The sequence below is a fragment of the Microcaecilia unicolor genome, chromosome 1 (assembly GCF_901765095.1).
Source record: "Microcaecilia unicolor chromosome 1, aMicUni1.1, whole genome shotgun sequence".
Lineage (NCBI taxonomy): Eukaryota > Metazoa > Chordata > Amphibia > Gymnophiona > Siphonopidae > Microcaecilia > Microcaecilia unicolor.
This window is the reverse complement of record NC_044031.1, coordinates 702,308,374-702,332,051: the sequence shown is the minus strand read 5'-3', so window position 1 is coordinate 702,332,051 and position 23,678 is coordinate 702,308,374. Positions and strand designations below refer to the sequence as shown.

Sequence of the window (23,678 nt, the reverse complement as noted above, 5' to 3'; positions counted from 1 at the left end):
AATTTAAAAGGATTAGGCTGAAATGCTGTTTAGTTAGATTCTAAATAATTCTAGATATAAATGAGTTAGATTTTAGAAGTTCTTAATATGTAGATATGGCTTATAAGGAATACTGATTCTGCTTATTTTAGAATATGTTTTATTCTGGTAGTTAATGTGTAGAATGTCTTTCTAAATTCTGTATTACTCTTTGTCTGACTTTCTAAGCAAAACTGTAGTTGAAGAGATCAACATATGGTTTGACTTAGCCATAGTTCTGGCTGGTTTGATGTATGGAGCTGATAGGTGGAAAGAGGTCAGGACTAGTCAGCTCTCTTCTCCTTGATTAATTATAGGTAAAATGTAGGAATGGTCCTGGAAGTAATAACAAGCTATGCCATTAAGTAAGATTGGCCCTTGACCCCTTTAATGAATGCCAGAGTTTAGTTAGCAGTTAGTACTAGGAATATGAGAAATTAATCATAATAACATGTAGGAGTTCTGGAGCCCAAATGTCTAGCTTGAGGGGCCCCCAGGTCATAGGTCAGTTTAGGATGTCTGGAACCTATGTAACTGATATTTTTAAAGTAATGATTGGTTGAGGCAAGGTAATCAATCTATTCCTTAACCAATTGGAGAGTAAGGGGGCTAGGCTAGGCTAGATAGAACTGTATTTAAGTGGGAGCAGAAGCAGCTTACGTCAGAAAGAAGGACAGAAGGAACAGACAGAAGAAGGAGAAGACAGCAGAAGAAGAGAAGCAGCTGAGACAGAAGCCACAAAGACACAGAGAGCTGAGAAAGAGAAGAAGAGACTTAATGCTGATGTTCTACTTTGTTTGCTGGCAAATAAAGAAGATTTTTCTCTCATTTTGATGTGTGCTGTCTGACTCCTGAAGTACCACAAATTCATGCATCCATTCCTGCAACAACAATACATAGAAATAGCACAAGACAAAGAAGACAATAAATAAAGTTTCCCATATGTAAACTAAGTGGAGTTTGTTTTTTTTCACCTCTAGGGGAGGGTCCCCACAATTCGGGCCCGAGGCTGAGGCTGAGCCGGAGCCTTTTTTTAAAGCTGTCCCCTACAAAAATCGAGCTTCCCACAGCTTTAAAAACAAGTCTGCTGCTCCAGAGGCCTGCACCCCTTGACCACACCCCAGGACCTCCCCCCCCCAGAAAGGTAAAAAAAAAGCCCTTCAGGTTACATATGGAGAGCTTTAAAATAATAATTAACCCCTGTCTCTATAGGCAGTCATAAACCTCAGGTTTGCTATTTTTTTCCAGTAGCATCTGCGAATTATTGGGTCACACAATATGGCGCCAAGCTCCGCCCACTGGCTTCAGCCCACAGAATGAGCCAGATAGGTTCATGCCGTCTCCTGTCATAAAACCTCCTTGGGTGTTTCTCTGGTTCCGACTATCAATGTACCCAGCAGATTTTTAAAAAGTATTAATAATATTCATTCTAACATACTTTCATTTAATATATTTTGTGTATCAGTCTGAGAAGCAGTTTAAGTACGTTATTACACTTTTCTACAACAACCGAGATTTCTCTGCTGGAATAAAAAATGGCGGTGGATAGCACGGCCACGTGACCAGCGCTTCCTTCCCCCCCTCCTAATGCCGAGGCTTTGTTACGCATTTTCCCGCAAGTCTGGCTGGCTGTCGCAAAGTGTCGTGCTGACCCGGGGATTCTCGGGCGGGCGAAGGGAGAGCTCGGTTTTGCTGGGGGACGGGCTGTTGAGAGCTTCGGCTGCGCAACAAGAAGCGAAAGGGCATAAAAGACCGGACTTCAGGTTGGATATATGGGGTTTGGGCTTTAGTGGTCTGGTTTCCAGCGTTGGTTTCGAAGACGGCGAATTGTGCCTTGGTGCTGTCTTGGTGTTTTGGGGAGGTAGAGCGGGGACAGCGGGAGTCCCGGGCAGGCCTGATAGAGGTGCCTGCTGACGTTCTAGGAACCTGCTCGGTCGGTCTTCTTGTTTCCACCCTGCCTCAGCGTTTCTCGGCTGCTTCAACCCAAGGTAATGTTGCCACTGGCCCACCCAGCCGCTTTCGAGAGATGTGTTTGGGGGAAGGGATTGATCGGTATTGAGTACAGGAAAGCGGATCTTTTGCAAAGCGGGCTCTCGATTTGTTTCCTGTTATATTGTGTAGCGCTGTTTCACTTTAAAAAATAAATAGGGGGTTCTGTTGCTGGTGGTGGTATAAACTGGAAATGGTGAAATAGAGGGCTCTTTTTACTTCGAGCTGTTTTAAAAGGGAGCGGAGTTAGTATTGAAATGGTGGGTGTGTGAGGAACCCTGTAGCGTTGCTGCGAAGTGAAGTCCAGATCCAGGGATTGAGTTTCTCAAAAGATATATTGTAGTGCATTAAGAAAAAAAGTCAGCCTTTATATTCGTCTTTTAACGTGTATGGATGTGTTTTTTTTTACTAGGCCCATACAAACCATAGTTAAAAATGGGAAATAGCATGAAAAAAGATGCTTTATTTGTAATACCTATTTTCTATAGTGTGATCATAATGAATTTTTTTATGGGGAATGGGGGCTTATATTAGTCATCAGTATTATTATACTTAAGAGGTCCTCGGACCTATAATTTTCAAGAAAAAATTGTGTAACTTTACAATTTTTAGGTACTGCTTTATTGACGCTTTAAGTAGTAGAGCATGTATTTAGGATCTGATTATGCTTTTGTCCCTTTAATTTTCAGAATGGAGAAAAGCCTTAGTTAAGTTTTAAGTTACAAATTAGTAGCCTCTTTAGAGATGGGTAAAACAACAGAAATGTTGATTTCTAGTTAGTGAACAACAAAATGTTCTGGTTTATTTTCTAAAATACAAATTAAGCTAATCTTAACTATCATGGAGAAGAATTACAAAAGTATCATAACGTTCATGTGATTTTCCGGTGTTTTCTTATTTTCCTTCTCCCCCTCTCCCATTTTAATTGCTTTCCTTCATTTTTGTCTGTATATTTGCTTCATGCCTGCCTCTGCAATCACTTCCTTTCCTCTATTCAGGTTGCCTATGGCGTTCACATAATTTTTACTGATACTATTTCCTGAAGAATTTCCCTTGTCTTTATCCCTTTATCTTCCCTTCTCTTTCTTGACTCTTTGCTGTTTTGTACCTTCATCTCTTCCTGTCTCTTCTGTCCCTTCATCTCTCCAACTGTCATTTTCCTGTCTCCTCCCATTTTTCCTTCCTCTGGCTCTCTTCCTTCTGCATAGGCTGCTTAGAATGCTGACAGAGCAGCTTGCTTTTTCTGTAGTGTCCCCGCATGGAAGTAGAAGGGGAGAGGTATTGTTTGGTACACTACCATTGCCAGCCCCCCCCCCCCCCCCCCCGGCTTGGTTTGTGTACTGCGAGGAAAATGGCAGCATCTTGTCATTTTGAGAATGCTGAACAGAGACCAGAAGAGAAGCAAATAGTAATAAAATTGTCTCTTTGATTCAGTAATTTGAATGATGTACAAGCCTTGAGATTTTCATGACTCTCCCAACAATGTGCATAATGCACATATACATTACTTTCTAAAGTTTATTTATTTGAGGAAAAGCAGAGCATTGTTTCTCACATTTGGGTGATGTCATCTGACAGAGCTGGGTGAGGGCACTACCCAGCAGTCTATAGCTTTAAGAAGCCTTTGGCAGCATCTTGCCAGCATGTGCCAGCAGTCTTCATGTTTCTGTTGAGCAAAGAGGTCTTGTCTAGTGAGTTCTTGTCTGTTTTTTGTTTCTTAAAACGCCTTCCCTCGTGGTACGTATTTTTCATGTACTTTCTATATTTTCTTTTCCTCCTTAGTTTGTTGTTTTTTTTTAAATCATTTGTTTCCTTTATTATTATTATTATTATTATTATTTATTATTATTTTGCAGCTCCTATGGCCTACTTAGGCCTGAGCACCAAACTTGGAATTTTTCTCACAATTGAGCTATTTGATTTTGCATTGGCTATTTTCTCCTTGATATATCAGAAAAATCCCAGTGGTTTTAAGCATTCCTCTAGGTGCAATAGTCATCACTGGGATTGACCCCCATAGTTGGTGTCTGTCATGCTAAGGCCCTGACTATGAGGTTTTTCATTTTATTTATTTATTTATAAAATTTATAACATGCATCATCTACAATTCTGAGTTGGTAGCAAAAAAATATAAACATAATTGTACACTTAAATTACTCATACTAACTCTTATTAAAACAAAAGTAAAAATAATGGTATAGACAGCAATTATAGCCTTATATCTAATCCTATCTAGAAGAAAAAGCCATCTGAATACAGTTTTTAAAACTTTCTTAAATTCAGGCAAACTTCTTAAAGCTCTCAATTCAGAGGGTAAGGAATTCTAAAGCTTCAGCCCAGTTATTATAGAAAATAGTTTTATGTTCGTCCAGATAAACTAACTTGAAAGAGAGAATATCCAAAAGGTTGCTAGAAGTAGATCTCTGTGTTCTAGCAGGTTGATCTAAATGTAGGCTATATGTGATGACAGGTGAAATCTTATTGATCATAACTTTAAAAACCAACAGTAAGATTTTGTACTGATTTAAACCAAAGCAGGGGTAATATGTTCAAATCAATTTAACTGTAGCAAAACCATGAACAACGGCGTTCTGGACAACCTGCTAAGAACATACAACGTTTTTTGGTAAACTAATATGCGGGGCATTATAATAAAGTGCAGTATTGCTACACTTTGAACAACCATACAGAAATTTTCTTGAGCTAATAATGTAATCATCTATCGTCTAATAAGCTTCAGTTTAAAAAAAAAGCTGTAGTGATTACTTTAGAAAACTGGAATTTCATACTCAAGGCTGTGTCCAAGATCACACCCAAAGATCAAACAGTATTTCAACTCATCAATCATAAAAGATCTCATTGCATTATCCATTGGAAGACTGGACATCAGATTCACTTGAGTCTTGGACATATTTAAACTGAGACAGTTTGCTCTCATCCATTGCTTAATGGTCTTTAAAAAGAGATGTAGCAACTAAAAATGCAAAAAGGAACTCAAACGAGCAGAGTTCTTGCATGAGAATGTTTTGACGCTTCTAAGACTGAGACATCAACATCGGAGGCATCAGGCCCCATGGGTGGAGGAGCTAGACTGGGGGGGGTGCACTGGCATTGAAGAGGTCTCCCCCTGTGTCAACATCGGTCACCAGTAGGTACCTGTTGGACCAGTCAGCATCACACCTGCCATCGAGAACATGCCTGGATTCAACATTGTCTTCGGCACTGAGGGACCCCGATGTCATGCGTCGGGTGAATGTAAAGAATTGGTGCTGTTAGGGCAGCTCCCTCTCCATGGAGTCAGTGCCAATGTGCCAGTCTCCTGATCACTGGGTCCAGCTTTCTGATTCAACACTGGCATCTTCACAGGCTGCCTCCAAACTGACACGGGCCCCACCTTTACTGATGGTGGCCTCTGAGGAATGGTTGGAGCAGATTTTGGCACAGCACGATGCTAAGGCTCTGAGGCATTGATTTTTGTCCATGGCTCTGCCCCATCCGATCCTGGAGGCCCACACCTCGTCTGTTGCCCATGCGTCGGCACCGGTGCCTAGAAGTGGACTGGTGTCTGCTCGGAAGAGGAAGCTCTCTTGATGTTCAGGACCTGGCCCTCAGTGCTCATGCCCTCAGCCTAGACATCAGTCTCTAGTCACCCAAGGCAGACACTCTGTTCTATCCAGAAGAGTTCTATGCTGTTTGACCTTGGAGAAGGCCTGCTTTGGTCTGTCTTAGCCACTCCCTGCCTCAGGAAAGGAGAGATCTATCGGAGAAACCCTACTTTGTTGGATTTTTGATGAAAATGGCTAGGGCCATTCTGTTTCATTTGGAGGTCAAGGATGAGCCCATGGCTGCTTTTTTGGACATTCTTGATTATGATGAAGATCCCTTGAGACTGTTGCAATGCTTGTGCTTGATATCCTTACAGACAATAGACTAGTTATCCCTTTACCACAGAAGGCTAGATGGGAATCTACCAGAAACTCAGCTTTCTTTTTTTTTAGCTCCTTCCCTCTGGAACTGTCTCCCTAAAAGCCTTAGATTAGAAGAGTCCTACATTCAGTTTCATAAATTTTTGAAAACATATCTGTTTCAGAATACGTTCGAAAATAATCTGTGATAAAAGGCAGAACTAGGTAGAATGAATATGCAGTAAAATAACAGTCTGTGTACTTGTTATGAATGGTTGTCCAGTATGTGTTGGTGTTGTCATCTTTTAGAATGGTGGTTTTAGCTTGCTGTGCTTTCCTATAATTTTGATGGCGTTCTTTTATGTTTGTTTTTATTATGATTTTTATATTGCTATGTAAACTGTTCTGTTTTGTGAATACAATTTGAAACGATATAGTAAATAAATAAACGATCCTGTGACAGGCGCAGATGAAGAAATGAGACCCCTCTTTGTGCAGCCAGTTCCTAGGAAGGCAGATTCCATGTATAGAGGTTAGAAGACTCCCAGATTTGAGAAGGCACAGCTGCTCTACCAGTCTATGGTGGTCTGAATCCACTCTCAAGAGTTGAGTTCTAGGACCCATGCTTCTAACACCTTGGAGAAGATGCTAGGACCTTGAAGTCTTTTGGGAGGAAGGTTTACCAAGTCTCTTTGCTTGTCCCTCATTGGCATACTAGTTCTACAAGAGCTCGTACTTGCGGGACTGGGTGCACAGTTTTTCGGAATTTGCAGACTCTGCCTGGGGATAAGGCTACAGTACTCTGCGAGCTAGTAGTCAAACAAAAGGAGTGCTGAAAGCTCTGGGCTTGGGCAACTTATGATGTTTTCAATGTGGTGTCCAGGCTTTACGCATTAGGAATTGGTATGTGCAGACTTGCCTGGCTGCATATGTTGGACATGGAAGAAGCTGTTCAGGAAAAGCTGACTGACATCCCCTGCTGAGGAGATGATTTTTGGGGGGACAAGGTGGAGGAAGTTGCTGACCTCATCAAGAAAAGAACTGACACCATGAAAACCCTGTCTTGGCCCACTCCTTTTGCAACCTCCTTGGAGGTATAGAGTGGAAACCAATAACTTATACTTCCTTGTCATCAAGCAGATGAAGTCATTACGTATGGGTTGTGTCCATCAACCAGCAGGGGGAGATAGAGAGCACTCAACTTTTCACAGTGCCTCATGGCCAGCCAGCTCCACTGCCTCTTCAGTATTCTCTATCTCCCCAAGCAAGGTGGCTGCAGCTTCTTCGAGCTCCATCAGAAATCTGCCTGGGGGTGGCTCCTGGCTTGCCAGTTGTTAGCTGGGGTGTTAAAGGCTATAGCAGCTTCACTTTGAGGGCACATAGGTTAGCCCTTTCCCTGCCTTACCCATGCCCCCGTGGATGTGGACATATATTAGCTTGCTTTTCCCTGTCCTTTCCTACTCGGTAGATGCAGGCACATTGGTTTGCCTTTCCCTGCCTTTCCCACTCATCTGAGCCTCCGGAGTTCTTATTACCTCTGCTTTCCTCACAGCTTTAAAAAAAAAAAAATGGAACAGAGGTTTTCCTTTGATTCTTCTATGGGGCCGGAGCTGTGAAACTCGGTCCGGTGAGGTAAGAGTGTTTTCTAACTCCTCCGGGGTGGACCCGCGATCGGGGTGTTTTTGGCGCGAAACCACCATTTTGAATTTTCCCGCCGTTTTCGGCGATGGCTGCAGAGAATGTAAAGCGCTGTTCCTGGTGTGGCAAGCGCAGATCAGCAGCGGGGCTCTGTAAATCGTGCTGTACAGGTGTAAGAGCCGGCCCGAGCATGGCGAGTGGTGATTATTCCCGCTCAGAGCTGGCAGCGGACGCCATTTTGAATTCTCCGCATGGCGCAGCCTCCGTAGAGACTGAGAGCCTTGAGACCGGGGGGGGGGGGGAACCTCGAATTGAGGCTATTCAGGGAGCAGCTAGCCCCGGACGGGATCTGGGTGCCCAGGGCGAGTTTTTCTCCCCTGAATTTGTGTTGTTGTTGCATAAAGCATACATGCTGAAAAGAGCTCTCCCTCAAGGGTCGTCTGAGGCCCCTTCTATTGTCTCCCCCCCCCCCCCCCCCGGTGGATTCTGGCCTGGGACTGCCCGCTGAGGCTATTTTCCCTGATAATTGGCATAAAGAAAAGCGTAGAAGGGCTAATTCCCCTTCAGATTGTGGTGCACCTCCTTCACCCCCCCCCCCCCGGTGGTCGGGCTGTGAGGATTCGGAGAGTTCTGGCAGGCCTTCGTGGTCTGAGGAACCAGAGTCAGGTGCAGAATTACCACAGGATCTGGATGATCCCTCTGCGGTGAGGATTTTCCACCGTGATGAGCTGCCAGTGCTTATTTCAGATGCCCTACAGGTCCTTTGTTGAAGAGCCTGACAGTGGCACTGCCTCCTCTGTGAATTCTAGGATGGCTAGTACCAAAAAGTCTGCTCGAGCCTTTCCTTTGCATGACTCCATCCAAGAGCTTATTTCCGCTCAGTGGGCTGACTCCAGGGGCGTAGCCAGATGGTCAAATTTGGGTGGGCATGGAATTCACATCCCCCTCAATCTCCCTCTGGTTTGTTGCTCTCTCCACCCTTCCCTGCCCACAGACCCCAAATATTAAATACTTGAGAAGGAGGGGATCCCAAAACCCTGCTTCCTGAAGATTTCCTCCTCCTCGAGGCAGCCGGCAGTACTTGCCTCAAACTGATGCTGCTACCGGCTTGTTGTGCATGCTGAGCGCTTATGCATGTGTGAAAACTGAGCATGTGCAGAAGGGCCGGTCTCCAGGCAAGTGCCGTTGGCTGACATTTGGAAGAGCGCTGGTGCCCAAGGAGAGAAAATATTCAGCTAGCAAGGTTTTGGGATCCCCACGAGCCACAGCAAGAGTGTCACAATTTTGCGTGGGCCTGAGTCTGAAGTGTGTGGGCCCAGGCCCACCTGTGGCTACGCCACTGGCTGACCCCGAGGGACCTTTGAAAGTTTCCAAGGCTATGGGGCAATTATACCCTCTGCGTGAGGAGCATTTGGCTTGCTTTGCAATGCCTAAAGTAGATGCCCTAGTTACTGCGGTGACAAAGAGAGCTACCCTCCCTGTGGAAGGAGGAGTTGCCCTGAAGGATATACAAGACCGTAGGCTGGAAGCAGCACTTAAACGGTCCTTTGAAATTGCAGGTCTTACTGTTCGGGCGTCTGCATGCAGTTGTTATGCTGCTAGAGCCTGCCTGGCGTGGTTGCAACAGGCAGTGGAACAGCCCGGAGATGGAGCGGAGCCCTTCTCGGATGTGGCTCCGCGGTTGGAGTCGGCCTTGTCCTTTTTGGCTGATGCCCTTTATGATATTGTCAGAGCTTCGGCTAAACAAATGGCAGTAGCAGTGGCGGCTCGCCGTCTTATTTGGCTACGACATTGGGCGGCGGACATGGCCTCTAAGCAAAGGTTGGTGAAGTTGCCCTTTCAAGGCCTTCTCCTATTTGGTGAGCAGATGGAGAAAATTGTTAAAGGCCTGGGAGATCCTAAACCCCAGCGCTTGCCCGAAGATAGGCCGAGGCCTTCCTCCAAGGGCCAGGCGGTCCACTCCTCTTATAGACCCCGCTTCCGTGAAGCTAGAAGGTACCGCCCGGGGCATTCTGCTGGGTTCACTTCTCGTGCCCGTTTTTCAGCAGAGGAACTCCTTATGCTCGGACAAGCGTTCCGCAGCCACCAACTCTGGGCCTGGAGTTCAGGGGTGACCCTCTCAATGATGGTGAGCCGGCCCCCTCCTCGCTTCCTGTCATCGGAGGACGTCTTTCCCTCTTTGCCGAGGAGTGGGCCAGTATTCCCTCAGATCAGTGGGTTCTGGACCTGATCAGAGATGGCTACAGAATAGAATTCAACGCCCCAGTAAGAGACGTGTTTGTGGAGTCCCGATGCTGTTCTGCCGCCAAATGGGCGGCGGTAGAGGAGACTTTGCAAGGTCTGATTCAGTTAGGGGCCGTGTCCCCGGTACCTCCCGCCGAACACGGCTACGGCCGCAACTCCATCTACTTTGTGGTGCTGCGAAAAGGTGGGTCTTTTCGCCCTATTCTGGACTTAAAAGAATTAAACAAGTCCCTGAGAGTACGGCATTTCCACATGGAAACCCTGCGCTCCGTCATTGCTGCGGTACAGCCAGGAGAGTTTCTCGCGTCTCTAGACCTGAAAGAAACTTACTTGCACATACCAATTTGGCCCCCGCACCAGAAGTTTCTGAGGTTTGCGGTGTTGGGAAAACATTTCCAGTTTCGGGCCTTGCCTTTCGGCCTCCCCACAGCTCCCTGAACCTTTTCAAAGGTAATGGTGGTAGTAGCTGCTTTGCTCAGGCGAGAAGGTATCAGGGTTCACCCGTACCTAGACGACTGGCTTATCAGAGCAGACTCTGTAACAGAGAGCTATCAAGCTACAGCCAGAGTGGTCTCAGTACTTCAATCTCTAGGCTGGGTCGTCAATATGGCCAAAAGTCACCAGACCCCCTCGCAATCTCTAGAATATTTGGGGGCCAGGTTTGACACAGACTCGGGCTATGTATACGTACCCGAGCTAAGGCGGTGCAAGCTTCAGAATCATGTCCGTCTGCTCCTGAGGATGCCCTGCCCGTGAGCTTGGGACATTGTCCAGCTGTTGGGATCGATGACAGCCACATTGGAAGTGGTGCCCTGGACGAGAGTGCACCTGAGACCTCTACAGTATTCCCTACTTCAAAGATGGTCTCCAGTTTCTCAGGATTATCAATGCAGACTTTCTTGGCTCCCTGCGGCCCGACTCAGCATGGAGTGGTGGTTCTCAGACAACTTGCTGCGGCGAGGAATGCCGCTGGCGCTCCCCGATTAGTGTCTAGTACTGACAGATGCCAGCCTGAAGGGCTGGGGCGCACATTGCAAGGGGAAGCATGCCCAGGGTATATGGACACCCGAGGAGTCGGAGTGGTCCATGAACCGCCTGGAGTTGAAAGCGGTGTTTCAGGCGCTTCTGGTCTTTCAAGTGACCCTGGAAGGATTGGCTGTCAGATTGATGTCGGACAACACGACAGCAGTGGCCTACATAAATCGACAAGGCAGCACTCAGTGCAGAGCACTGGCCGCGCAGGCCGAACAGATTTGCCACTGGGCCGAGCTGCATCTTTAGTTTCTGTCGGCAGCTCACATTGCAGGTCAGAGCAACGTGCAAGCCGATTATCTAAGCAGGCATCAGATCGATCCAGCAGAATGGGAACTAGCAGACGAAGTATTCCTGCAGATATGTGCCAAATGGGGCAAGCCCGTGATGGATCTTATGGCGACAAGTTCAAATGCCAAAGTCCCGTGATTCTTCAGCAGACGGAGAGATCCTCGCTCGGCAGGGTTGGATGCCTTGACTCAGCCCTTGCCTCCGGGCCTACTATATGTGTTCCCTCCGTGGCCCTTGATAGGGTGCGTGCTCCTGTGGATTCGGCTGCACCCAGGAGAAGTGCTCCGGATTGACCCAGGAGGCCTTGGTATGCGGACCTCCGACAGATGCTAGTGGAGGCTCCCCTTCCTTTACCTCTGGTACCGAACCTGTTGTCACAGGGCCCGGTAGCCATGGAGGACGCCTGCTGCTTTGGTCTTATGGCATGGCGATTGAGAGGGCGCAATTGAGGGACAAAGGCTATTCAAGCAGTCATTTCCACTCCTGCAGGCCCGCAAGCGTTCCACTTCCGTGGCTTATGCCAGGATTTGGCGCCAGTTTGAGTCTTGGTTTGCTTCAAAAGCGATCACACCCATGCGGGCTCCTGTCTTGCCGATTCTGGACTTTTTGCAGGATGGTGTACAAATAGGCTTGGCCTATAATTCCCTGCGGGTGCAAATGGCAGCGTTGGCCTCCCTTAGTGGTAAGGTTGAAGGCGTGTCTTTAGCTGCTCATCCAGATGTGGCACGGTTTCTTAGTGTGGAGCTTCGGATCCGGCTTTCCATGCGAGCACCCTGTCCAGCTTGGAACCTGGGGCTAGTTTTGAAGGCCCTGCAGGCTTCTCCTTTTGAGCCGCTTCGGCGAGCATCAGAGAAAGATTTGACACTAATGCCATTTTTCTGGTGGCCATTACTTCAGCGAGACGGGTGTCAGAGCTCCAGGCGCTGTCCTGTAGAGACCCATTTCTGCAATTCTCAGAGTCTGGGGTCACGGTTCGGACCGTGCCTTCCTTCATGCCTAAGGTGGTTTCAGCGTTTCACCTAAACCAGCCTATTTTCTTGCCCTCCTTTGATAAGGAGGAGTTTCCAGAATCTTTTGGACAGTTGCACCTGTTGGATGTGCGCAGGACTCTGCTGCAGTATCTGCGAGTTACTATCTCTTTCAGGATCTATGATCATCTGTTTGTTTTGCTATCAGGTTCTCGCAGAGGGTCTCCAGCGTCTAAAGCCACTATTGCCCGCTGGCTCAAAGAAACTATCTTTTCAGCTTATCTGCTTGCCGGCCGGTCTCCGCCTGTAGCCTTTAAGGCGCATTCTACCAGAGCGATTTCTTCCTCTTGGGCTGAAACTGGAGCACTCTCTCGTCAAGAGATATGCAGTGCAGCAACATGGGCTTCTAAACTCTCTTTTGCCCGACATTACAGGCTGGATGTGGCTGCTAGGAGGGATGTGCGTTTTGGAGCACGAGTGCTAGCGTGTGGTGTGACCTGTTCCCACCCTATATAGTGATTGCTTTGTTACATCCCATACGTAATGGCTTCATCTGCTTGATGACAAGGAAGGGAAAATTAGGTTCTTACCTTGGTAATTTTCTTTCCTTTAGTCATAGCAGATGAAGCCATGAGCCCTCCCTGTATGATTGTCTGTATGCTGTGAATCTGTTTCAGGTTCTGTTCTTGTTTCCTGAAGTTCTTTCCTTGGGAGAAAGTTGGAAAACAGTCTTCAGGATTCATGTTCACTTATAGGAGGATGAGTCCATTCCTTCCAGTTTGTTTTGGGAGGATGAGTTTATTCCCTCCAGGAGGTTGCGTGTATCCCCTCCAGTTATACAATAAGGAGGACGAGTTTATTCCCTCCAGGAGGATGTGTTCCTTCCCTCCTTTTGAGTTCATGCCCTTGTTAAGGGGCCATCGTTCGCTGTGAGGAAAGTTCATGTTATTCCCATTGCGGTTTGCCATACTTCTTTGGAAGCTTCAAATACTGAAGAGGCAGTGGAGCTGGCTGGCCATGAGGCACTGTGAAAAGTTGAGTGCTCTCTATCTCCCCCTGCTGGTTGATGGACACAACCCATACGTAATGGCTTCATCTGCTATGAGTAAAGGAAAGAAAATTACCAAGGTAAGAACCTAATTTTCCCATAATGTACACAAACATTTTAAAATGTGTTTATAAAGACTGTGAGCATAATTAACAAATAACATTTGGTACAATTAACCACAGTGCTTTACAGTATCACACTAATTGTAATGATTACTTGCATCATTTGTTGTACCTCAAAATCAATAAGAAAATCCAGAGAAACTAACCATGCTACTACGATTATATAATTATTCATACAAAACCAAGATCATAAATAGAAGGAAACAAATAGAAAGTTCTTGAAAAAGGAAGTTGATGGAATTTTGCACATCCTTAGACATTTTCCCATAATGTTTGAGGATTAATATCCCTTAGGAGCAAGTAAATTCACCATAATTTGTTTCCCACTATTTAATATAAGGTATTGGATACCTATTAGGCTGTAAGTAGAGCTATGTGCATACATCTGATTTTTATTTTCTTCAGTTAAATAGAAATCATCCAATGTTTCCTATTACTACACAAGGTAAAATATTTACATTCAAAGTAATCTCTTCTGTTGACCAGTTTGATCCTTTCCAGCATTCCAAACCAAAAGGAACCCATTTTATAACATATGACTACAATAAAAGTCTGACTCCATGTTATATTAACATAGACTGGAGGGTAAACACTTGTCTAAATCTTCTCTGTCGAGACTTTTTCTTGTTTTAATTTGTGTGTGCCTCACTGGACCAGCTTAAATCAAGTTAAAATACAATTAACAAAATACTAAATAAACTACAAAATAATTCACCTTGGGGTTCCCATGTGAAAAGCAGACATCCCATAGGTTATTTCATTGCCTCAGTGAACAGTTATTCTCTCCTAGAGTTTCCACCAGATATTTCTCAGATTCAGGTTTTTGTTTAATTTAAGAAAACATTGAAACTAGCAATTCCAATAAAATGAAGACTTTGATTCTATTGTTGTCTTAGCGTTTCCTTCCAGTCTTATTACATCTTACCAAGAAGTCCACATCAAGGGGAGATACTGGCAAACTAAATAAAATGGTGGAAAACGTAGGAGAAATCACAAAGCACGTATCTAGACCCACTCTGTATGCTACTGGTATTGTTAACCCTCATGATACTTGAAAAAATTATTCGACTCTGATGATGAATCCCAGAAGACATAATCAACATTTTGGAAAGAAAGCAAACATTTTTAAGAAAAATTAAGGAAACATTTGGGCCGCAGAGTCGGCACCTGGGGCTTTAAAGAAAGAAAAGCCTTTCTTCTAAGCAGCCTAGCCCTCTGGGAGTGTCGAGATCTTAGTTCCACAATGAAGAATTTTCTTAAACTGACTTTTAAAGGACTACTTTATCTTTTTTGTAGAGGGGTATCCTGAGAATCCTCTACAAATTTAAATATAGTCTGAGAAACTAAGGGCCTCGCCATGCTAGCGATTCCTGTGCGGCAAATTATGCCTAAGAAATCTACCTCCTGGTAACCTTCTGTAGGTCCCTGATTTCTTTTATTTGGTAAATAATTAGAAATAGGAAGAATTTGCATCAGAAAAATTCAAAATCTAAATTTGTAAAAGAATCTCAGGAACCAACAGATATATACAGAGAAAATGTAAGAATAGCAGGTTCCTTCTAAATTGAAATGCATATTAAGGGAATCTTTAATTGCAGATCAATTTAAATATTAGCTCTCTGCTTACTTATGCTCCTCCTTTGGGCAAATCATAAAGCCCCATGTTCATGTTGGACAAGCATAGTAAATACGGGTGTTTGGTTGTTGGGATAGAGTCTGCTCAATGGAGTTTAGTGGTAGCCAGTGTTCTCCAAATGTGGAACACCCTTTTCTCCCACCTTCCTGAAATTTAATTTAATACTTCTATTTTTTGGGTCATAAGGGAGCCCTCATGTCTCTAGAAGTGGCCTTAAACATCAGGGGTTGTAGGTCTTCTCCCAGTGTCTGAATCTTTTGTGTCCAGGACCTCCCTCTAAAGGTTAAAGGAATAAATTTGTAAGTTGTGTATTCCCTGTTTTACTCTTTTAGGTGATACAGGGCAACCACACTCTTTTCAGTCAAAGTAAATTCAGTGGCTCAGGAGGCACAGCATGGGTTGGGCTTGCACGGTGGACCCTTGGGAAGTGAATGATGCGCTCTGGTTTGGTAGCTTATAGTGGAGGGTCCTTGTCTAGGTTGAGAGTGGGAGCTTTCCATAAAATCTGATATCCTTATAGGGCTTAATTCCTGGACATAGAGCCTGAGCCTTAATATGGTCTGGCCATGTTGCTACTACTTGGGGTTCTTCCAGGTACGTGTGACCTGAATTGGCAACTTTTGGAAGCAGGATACTGGGTTAGATGGACCAGTGGTCTGACCCAGCATGGCTATTATGTTCTTAAGTTCTATGAGATTCTTGGCTGTTATTTCTACATTATGGCAGGTCTTGAAATTGGATCTGTTGCCTGTTCAAGCCTTTTGGTTATCTGAAGGCCCTGGGCCTTGCAAGCAGTTGTCCCAGTTATTGTTTTTGGTTTCCAGGAAGAGCTTGCTTGAGCTCAGACCTTGGTTCCTCCTGCGTGTATTTATGTGCTTGGTTACAGGAGGAGGTTTAAGGGAGGCTCTCTTGAGAGAGTCCGAGACATTTGGTTCTTTTGTAAGGGCCTTTCCCTGTCCCATTTTCCTATAGTGGGTCCATGGCAGATTGTTAGTGGTACTGGTATAGGCATGATCTCCCCTTTAAAGGTGAGGTTGCAGTTTACCTACCCTTTTTAGTGTAGTCTGCTGGAATTTGGTTTCCATAGCGTCCCACAGATTAGAGATGAGTAGGTTATTTCCCTCTGCCAGCAGGTGATGATAGAGCACCAGAGCTCTGCCATAAAGGATACTGTGCAGCAGCCTCACTTTCAGTATTTTCTCTATCTCAGCAGGTGGATGGACATATCCTGTGCACTTTGGATTGGGATTTGCTCCTAGTCTGTTCCCTCAGGTTTAGTTGAGCTAAGGAGTCGTGGCTGTTCTTGGCCTGCACGGGGTACACCTGGTGGTGCCAGGTTCCTCCCTTGCTTCCAGGCCCTTGTGGCATTCCAATGTGCTGATCCTCTGTTTCTGCTTCCTTACACTCCTGTCTCTACCAAATAAAAAAAAAAAAAAGGAGAGAAGTAGCAGAAAGATATAAAAACAACAAAAGTACCAACTCTGTGCTGGTCCCGACAGGCATTGGCATTATGTTTTCATCTTTGTGCCATGTTTCTGCCTTGCTTAACATGGTAAGTATTTATTTCTTACCCCAGTGGGAGCTGTTCGTTTGGCTCCCGTGGCACTTGCCAGAGAGCGTGGTTCCTGGGAAGGGATGATAGCCCCTGTTTTTGCGCCCCGGTGGCTGCAGTCTGCTCTTTCCCTGGCCCTTGGTCTCGAATGCTACCACTGAATCAGAGGAGACCATGTCGTGCATTTGGCGGGCTCCAGGGCTGTTCAGCTCTATTTACAGCCGCCATCTTGGTCCCTGTCTTTGGCGTGCAAGAGGGGGAAAAAAAGCCAGGGCTTTGTGCACGGACCTATGCGACCAGGCAGTTCTAGTCTGCGGTTCGTGCTGGCCTTAGTTTCTCCTGGAGATGCAGTCCGATCCAGATTCCTGCGCTTCGGCTGTGCCTGGCAGGGTGCTTGTTCGCTATGATGTGGTCCTGCTGGGAAGGAAGGAGGACACCAGGTGTGTGCTTAACACCCCTCTTCAGCCAGTTGGTAACTTTTATTTCTTAATAGGACCTTTCCGTTCGCTCCCCTATCCTTCCCAGAGCTTAGCTGCTTACTTTTGGAACTGCATTTTTGGTAGCCCAATATTAGCTGATGAATTTTCCTTACAGTATTTCAGTTGGAGGAATTGTGTGCGGTGGTAAGGGCCGGTATTTTTCTTGTGTCCCTGTAAGTCTCTTGTCCCCTGCATGGATACAACCTGGAGGGGCACTCGTTTCATGGGTTCTGTCTGTTTCTGCTGGACATAGGTTTGGGATCTGAACCAATTAGATTATCTCGGTGTCCCTTTTCCCCAGTTAGACCTGCTTTCAGATGTTGCTATTGTGTCTGTGTTTGCGGTTGGGTGTTTAAACTTCACTTCCAAGGGCTGTGGCCGCATTCGGGTTGCTGTGCCTTCACTGGGTTGACAGATTGCATTCGGGGACTTTCAAAGGCAGCTCTGTCTTTTTGAGCTTTCTGTTTCGGGAAGCTCATATCTGCTGCAGTTCAGGTATCTAGGGAAGAGTAGAGGTGCTCTCAGCCTTGTACTGGTTGGTCCACTGGCTCCACAAGACCTTTCTCTCATTATTCTGTGTCCCAGTTAAGATTATACATATCTTTGAAAGTGTTGGTTCCTGCTAAGTGGTTGTGCTTACTACGGGAGTGTATACTCTTAGCTTCCAGGGTTGAGTCGTATGCCGCTGTTGCTGCCGCACTGAGCAGTTTATCAAACAGCAGTATTAAAAGGATGGCGTTTGTGTGTGTTAAAAAAAAAAGTCTGTACTAGCAGTGATTGCACCTGGGGCTCGGGAAACCAGATGCCAGTCCTGGGCATTGAGCCCCTGTGATCTGCCTAGCAGCTCTGCGCTGTGATAATGTCCTGAAGCAGGTCTGGTTATTTACTGCTTTTTACATAATCACATTGGTGGCCCTCTCTGTGATTCTGCTTTCCTAGACTAGCAGTTTATTTGCCCTCAGTTTGGCGACCTTGCCCTACTCTAGGTTTTTCACTCTTACGCTTTCTCAGAGCATGGCAGTACAGATGGTGTTTAATTAGTCAGGCTTACTGGCAGAAATGTTACTCGCTGTGGTCCAGATACTGGGGGGGGGGGGGGGGGGGGGGGTGGCGCAAGGCCCTGCTGTTCAGAGACCGGGGAGGGGTTTGCATCCCATCTCTGGGGGCCAAGCTCTTCCTGTCTCTAGTTGGTGGCCTTGCTCCTTTACAGGGTTTCATTTTAGTTTTGGCTGCGGAACTGTGCGCCATCTTGGGATGCCGGGCCTTGCTTCTTCTCTGGATATTCTTGTCTGTTCTCGAAGGTTGGGACTGGTTGTGGAACTGTACGCCATTTTATGATTCCGGGCTGCCTTCTCTGGATATTGAAAGTCGGGACTGGCTCCGTTTCCGGATGCCATTCAGAGGTCAGTCTCTGGTTTTCGTGCCTTTCTCTGTTCCTGGAGCTTGTCCTGTCACCGTAGCTCCTTAGTGTTGGCTCCTGTTTCGGAAGGTGGTGCTTTGCTCCATTTCTGGGAGTCGAGCATGGCTGTACCTCAGGTTGGTGAACTTTACCCTGCATCTGGCGGTCTAGCCTTCCTCCATCTGTTTGCAGAGCTGGGCTCGGGCTCTGCCGGTTGAGCCTTGCCTCGCCTTTGTTGGTCGAGACTGGTGCTGTCTCTGACTTTAACGTTTGGCTCTGGCTGCAGAGTCGTGCTCTGGCAGTTGAGGCTGAGCTGGGGGCCATCTCTGGATGTCGACCCTTTCTTTTTCGGATTGTCAGTCTTTGGTTCCCTCCCTGGAGGTTGTGCTGTGGGCCAGCTCTGCTGACAAGCCTGTTCTTCTCACTGGCTTTCAAGTCTTGATCTGTATCTGTTTAGCCTGTCCCGCTTTCAGGTGGACCGGCATTGCTCCGGCTCTGGGGACTGGGTTTTGCCTGTTTAAGGGCGAGTGCCCCCCGTGTTGGTTGGGTTTAGCTCCATTGCTGATTCTCGAGCCTCGTCAAGCCTTGTTCTGTGCTCCATTATTGCTGGCACAGTTAATCTGACACTAGTTTCTGGACTGCTCCCATCATTGGGGCTCCAGCTTGATCGGGAGTTTGAGCCTTGCTTCATCTGTGGGTGTCGAACTTCCTCGTCCTTGGGCCTTGTTGGTTCAGGCTACATCCTTGCTTGATTATCAGGTATTGCCTCTGGTTGGTGCTGCTTCCCCTAGTTCTGGAGGGTGTTTCTTGAGAGGCCTGGTTTTGCGAGGTCTTGCCCTTTGTCCTGCCTCTGCTTCTGGAATCTGGTACCAGTGATGCCTATCGAGGCTGGTTATGGCTTTGCGGCCCCAGCCCACATGGGAGACTAGCTTGGTACATCCTACTCATCTCTGGATTGATCTGATGGAAGGTAAAATTAGTCCTAGTCCTTAGCTGATAATTTTCTTTCCGTTAGTCCCAACATATCAGTCCAGAGGCTCGCCCTTTATTCTTCTTGTCTAAAAGATGCTGTCTGGGTTTATCTCATTCTTCCAGATTTAGTTTGATTTACTCAAGGATACGGTTGTGTGGAAAGATGGTACAGGAAGAAGGCTGCTGCGGTCATTGCAGTCAGGGCTGCTGGCTCTCTCCCTGGTTGTCACAGAGGCAGGAGTGTACTTCATGGACTCATGGTCTCCTTACTGCTTAGGTATCAAACATACTGAAAGTGAGGCTGCCGCACAGTATCCTTTATGGCAGAGCCGTGGCGTTCTGTCTGGCAGAGGGATATAAACCCACTCCTCTCTGGATTGATCTGTTGAGATTAATGGAAAGAAAATGATGAGGTAAGGACTAATTTTACCTTGCTAGGCCCAGACCTTCTTAGCATTCAGGATCTTCTCTTAAAGAGCATGTTCTGTCTGTACAGTGGTACATTATTGTGCCCAAGCCTGCTCTCCTGGCCTTAGGTTGTGGTCGCAGTTTTCTATAACAAAGTTATATTTCTTGTGAATCTAGGGGTTATCTCGATACTTTTGTTATTCAGGTGGTTTGTGATCCCCTTCTTTCCTTGTCATCAAGCAGATGAATCCATTATGAGTTGGTTGTGTCCATCAACCAGCAGGGGGAGATAGAGAGCACTGAAAAACCATAGTGCCTCATGGCCAGCTAGCTCCAATTGCCTCTTCAGTATTCTCTATCTCCCTAGCAGGGTGGTCGCAGCTTATTCAGCTCCTTCAGAAAATCTGCCTGGGGTGGCTCCTGTGCTGTTACCAGTTGTAGCAGGGGTGTTGTAGCTGGTGGTGCCTACTTTAAAGGCACATAGGTTCGCCCTTTTCCTGCCTTACCCGACCCCCGATGTGGATGTAGACACATAGGCTAGCCCTGTCCCTGTCTTTGCCCACGCTGTGGATGCAGGCACATAGGTTCACCCTTTCACTGCCTTTCCCACGCTACTGATCCTCTGGAGTGGAAAAAATTTGCCTCTTGCGTTGTTGCCTCTAACTTTCCTCACAGCATTAACAAAAAAAAAAAAAAAAAAAAGTCGCATCGCGCTGGAAGCACTGCGATCTGAGAAAAGAGGCTTTCTTCTGATTGTGCTGCGGATCGGAGCTCTGTGGACTCAATCCGAGGAGGAAAGAGCATTTTGTAGCTCCTCCGGGGAGGGCCTGCATTCGGGACGATTTTGGCGCCAATCCGCCATTTTGAATTTCCTGCCGTTTTCGGCGATGGCTGTGGAGGTTGTTAAGCGCTGTTTCTGTTGTGGCAAGCGCAGATCATCCCTCTCCTCAAGTCACTGCACTGGCTTCCGATTAGGTACCGCATACAGTTCAAGCTTCTCCTACTAACCTACAAATGCACTCGATCTGCAGCCCCTCTCTACCCTCATCTCCCCCTACTTTCCTACCCGTAACCTCTGCTCTCAAGACAAATCCCTCCTTTCAGTACTCTTCTCCACCACTGCAAACTCCAGGCTCCACCCTTTCTGCCTCGCCCTCACCCCATGCTTGGAATAAACTCCCTGAGCCCATTCACCAGGCCCCCTCCCTGCCCATCTTCAAATCCTTGCTCAAAGCCCACCTCTTCAATGTCGCCCTCAGCACCTAACCACCATACCTCTATTCAGGAAATCTAGACTGCCCCAACTTGACATTTCGTCCTTTAGATTGTAAGGTCCATTGAGCAGGGACTGTCCTTCTTTGTTAAACTGTACAGCGCTGCGTAACCCTTAGTAGTGCGCTAGAAATGTTTAGTAGTAGTAGCAGGGCTCTGTAAATCGTGCTCTTCTGACGTCAGAGCCGGCCCGAGCATGGCGAGTGAGGTTTCTTCCCGCTTTGTGGAGGTGGCAGCGGGCGCCATTTTGGAACAGCATGGCGCGACCCCCGCTGAGGCGGAGGAGTTTGAGCCTGGAGGGGAGCTTCGAATGGAGGCTAATATGAGAGCCATTTCCCCCGGACTTTAACCGGAAGGCCAGGGTGAGCCATTCTCCCCTGAATTTATTTTGCTGCTGCATAAAGCATTTATGTTAAAAAGAGCTCTCCCGCAGGGGTCTCAATCGGCCCGGCTGCCTGTGTCCCCTCCAGTGGAGCGTGGCCTTGAATTGCTGTCAGGCATGTTTTCCCCTGACAGATGGCCGCAGGACAAGCGCAGAAGGGTGGATTCCCCTTCAGAGAGTGGCGCGCCCCCGTTCCCCCCCCCCCCCCCCCCCATGGTCGGAATGTGAGGAGTCTGAGGGTTCTGGCAGGCCCTCGTGGTCTGGAGAGCCAGAGGAAGGTGCAAGATTGCCACTGGATCCAGATGATCCTTCTGCGGTGAGGATTATCCACCGCGATGAGCTGCCAGAACTGATTTCTAATGCACTGCAGGCCCTCTCTATTGAAGATCCTGTGAGTGCTGAGCTCTCTTCTACTAATCCGAGGATGACAAGTACTAAGAAGCCTGCTCGAGCCTTTCCTTTGCATGACTCCATCCAAGAGCTTATTTCGGCTCAGTGGGCTGACCCCGAGAGGCCTTTGAAGGTTGCCAGGGCTATGGGGCAAGTATACCCTCTGTGAGGAGCATTTGGCGCGCCTAGCTGTGCCTAAAGTGGATGCCCTAGTCATGGCTGTGACAAAGAGAACTACCCTCCCAGTTGAAGGAGGAGTTGCCCTGAAGGACATGCAGGACTGACGCCTTGAATCAGCAATAAAGCGGTCCTTTGAGATTTCAGGCCTAGCCTTACGGGCGTCTGCATGCAGCTGTTACGCTGCCCGAGCCTGCCTTGCTTGGTTACAACAGGCAGTGGAACAGCCCGGAGATGGATAGGAGCCCCTTGCGGAGGTGGCACCGCGGATGGAGTTGGTCTTGTCTTTCTTGGCTGACAGATGGCTAAACAGATGGCTGTGGCGATGGCGGCTCGCAGCCTGTTGTGGCTACAGCATTGGCCGGCTGATATGGTCTCTAAGCAAAGGTTGGTGAAGTTGCCCTTCTCCTTTTTGGTGAGGAGCTGGAGAACATTGTTAAAGGCCTGGGGGATGCTAAACACCAGCGCTTACCCGAGGATAGGCCGTGGCCTTCCTCCAAGGGTCAGGTGGTTCCCTCCTCTTTCAGACCGCGCTTCCGTGAAGCTAGAAGGTACCGCCCGGGTCGTTCTGCTGCGTTTACTTCACGTGCCCGTTTTCTGCAGAGGAACTCCTTTCGCTCGGACAAACGTTCCGCAGCAGCTGGCTCAAGGCCTGGAGTTCAAGGGCAACCCTCTCAATGATGGTACGCCGGCCCCCTCCTCGCTACCTGTTATAGGAGGACGACTTTCCCTCTTTCACGAGGAGTGGGCCAAGATTTCCTCAGATCAGTGGGTTTTGGACCTGATCAGAGATGGCTACAGAATAGAATTCAATGCCCCGGTGAGAGATGTTTGTGGAGTCCCAATGCGGTCCAGCCGCCAAAAGGATGGCGGTAGAGGAGTCCTTGCAAGTCTTGATTCACATAGGGGCGGTGTCCCCAGTGCCTCCCGCCGAACACGGCTCTGGCCGTTACTCCATTTACTTTGTGGTGCCGCGAAAAGGAGGGTCTTTTCGGCCCATCCTAGATTTAAAAGTAGTCAACAAGTCCCTGAGAGTGCGGCATTTTCACATGGAAACCCTGCGCTCCGTCATTGCGGCGGTACAGCCAGGAGAGTTTCTCACGTCTCTGGACCTGAAAGAAGCTTACTTGCACATTCCTATGTGGCCCCCGCACCAGAGATTTCTGAGGTTTGCGGTGATGGGAAAACATTTCCAGTTTCGGGCCTTGCCTTTTGGCCTTGCCACAGCTCCCCGAACCTTTTCCAAGGTAATGGTGGTAGTAGCTGCCTCTCTGAGGTGAGAGGGTATCCGGGTTCGCCCGTACCTCGACGACTGGCTCATCAGAGTGGACTCTGCAGGAGAGAGTGTTCTCAGTACTTCAATCTTTGGCTGGGTCATCAATATACCCAAAAGTCACCTGACCCCTTCTCAATTTGTAGAATATTTGGGGGTCCGGTTCGACATGGTCTCGGGGTTTGTGTTCCTACCAGAGCAAAGGCGGTGCAAGCTTCAGAATCAGGTCTGTCTGGTCCTGAGGATCCTCACCCGCGAGCTTGGGACATTGTCCAGCTGTTGGGGTCGATGACGGCCACCTTAGAAGTGGTGTCATGGGCGAGAGCGCAGCTGAGACCCCTGCAGTATTCCCTACTTCAAAGATGGTCTCCAATATCTCAGGATTATCAATGCAGACTCATGTGGCTCCCTGTGGCCCGGCTCAGTATGGAGTGGTGGCTCTCAGACAGCATGCTGCGGCGAGGAATGCTGCTAGCGCTTCGC

At 47.4% G+C, this 23,678-nt stretch overlaps 1 protein-coding gene across 5 annotated transcripts in view; it reads left to right on the top strand.

Moving 5' to 3' along the window:
• Nucleotides 1-1,685: 1,685 nt before the first annotated feature.
• RNF111 (ring finger protein 111) overlaps nucleotides 1,686-23,678 on the top strand; it is a 272,738-nt gene continuing 250,745 nt past the window's right edge. For 4 of the 5 annotated variants that reach the window (XM_030188758.1, XM_030188754.1, XM_030188746.1 and 1 more), the window contains exon 1: nucleotides 1,686-2,006. The gene's annotated coding sequence lies outside the window, so the exon portion shown is untranslated. The remainder of the gene's footprint in view (nucleotides 2,007-23,678) is intronic. The other variant, XM_030188739.1, reaches the window with a different exon arrangement.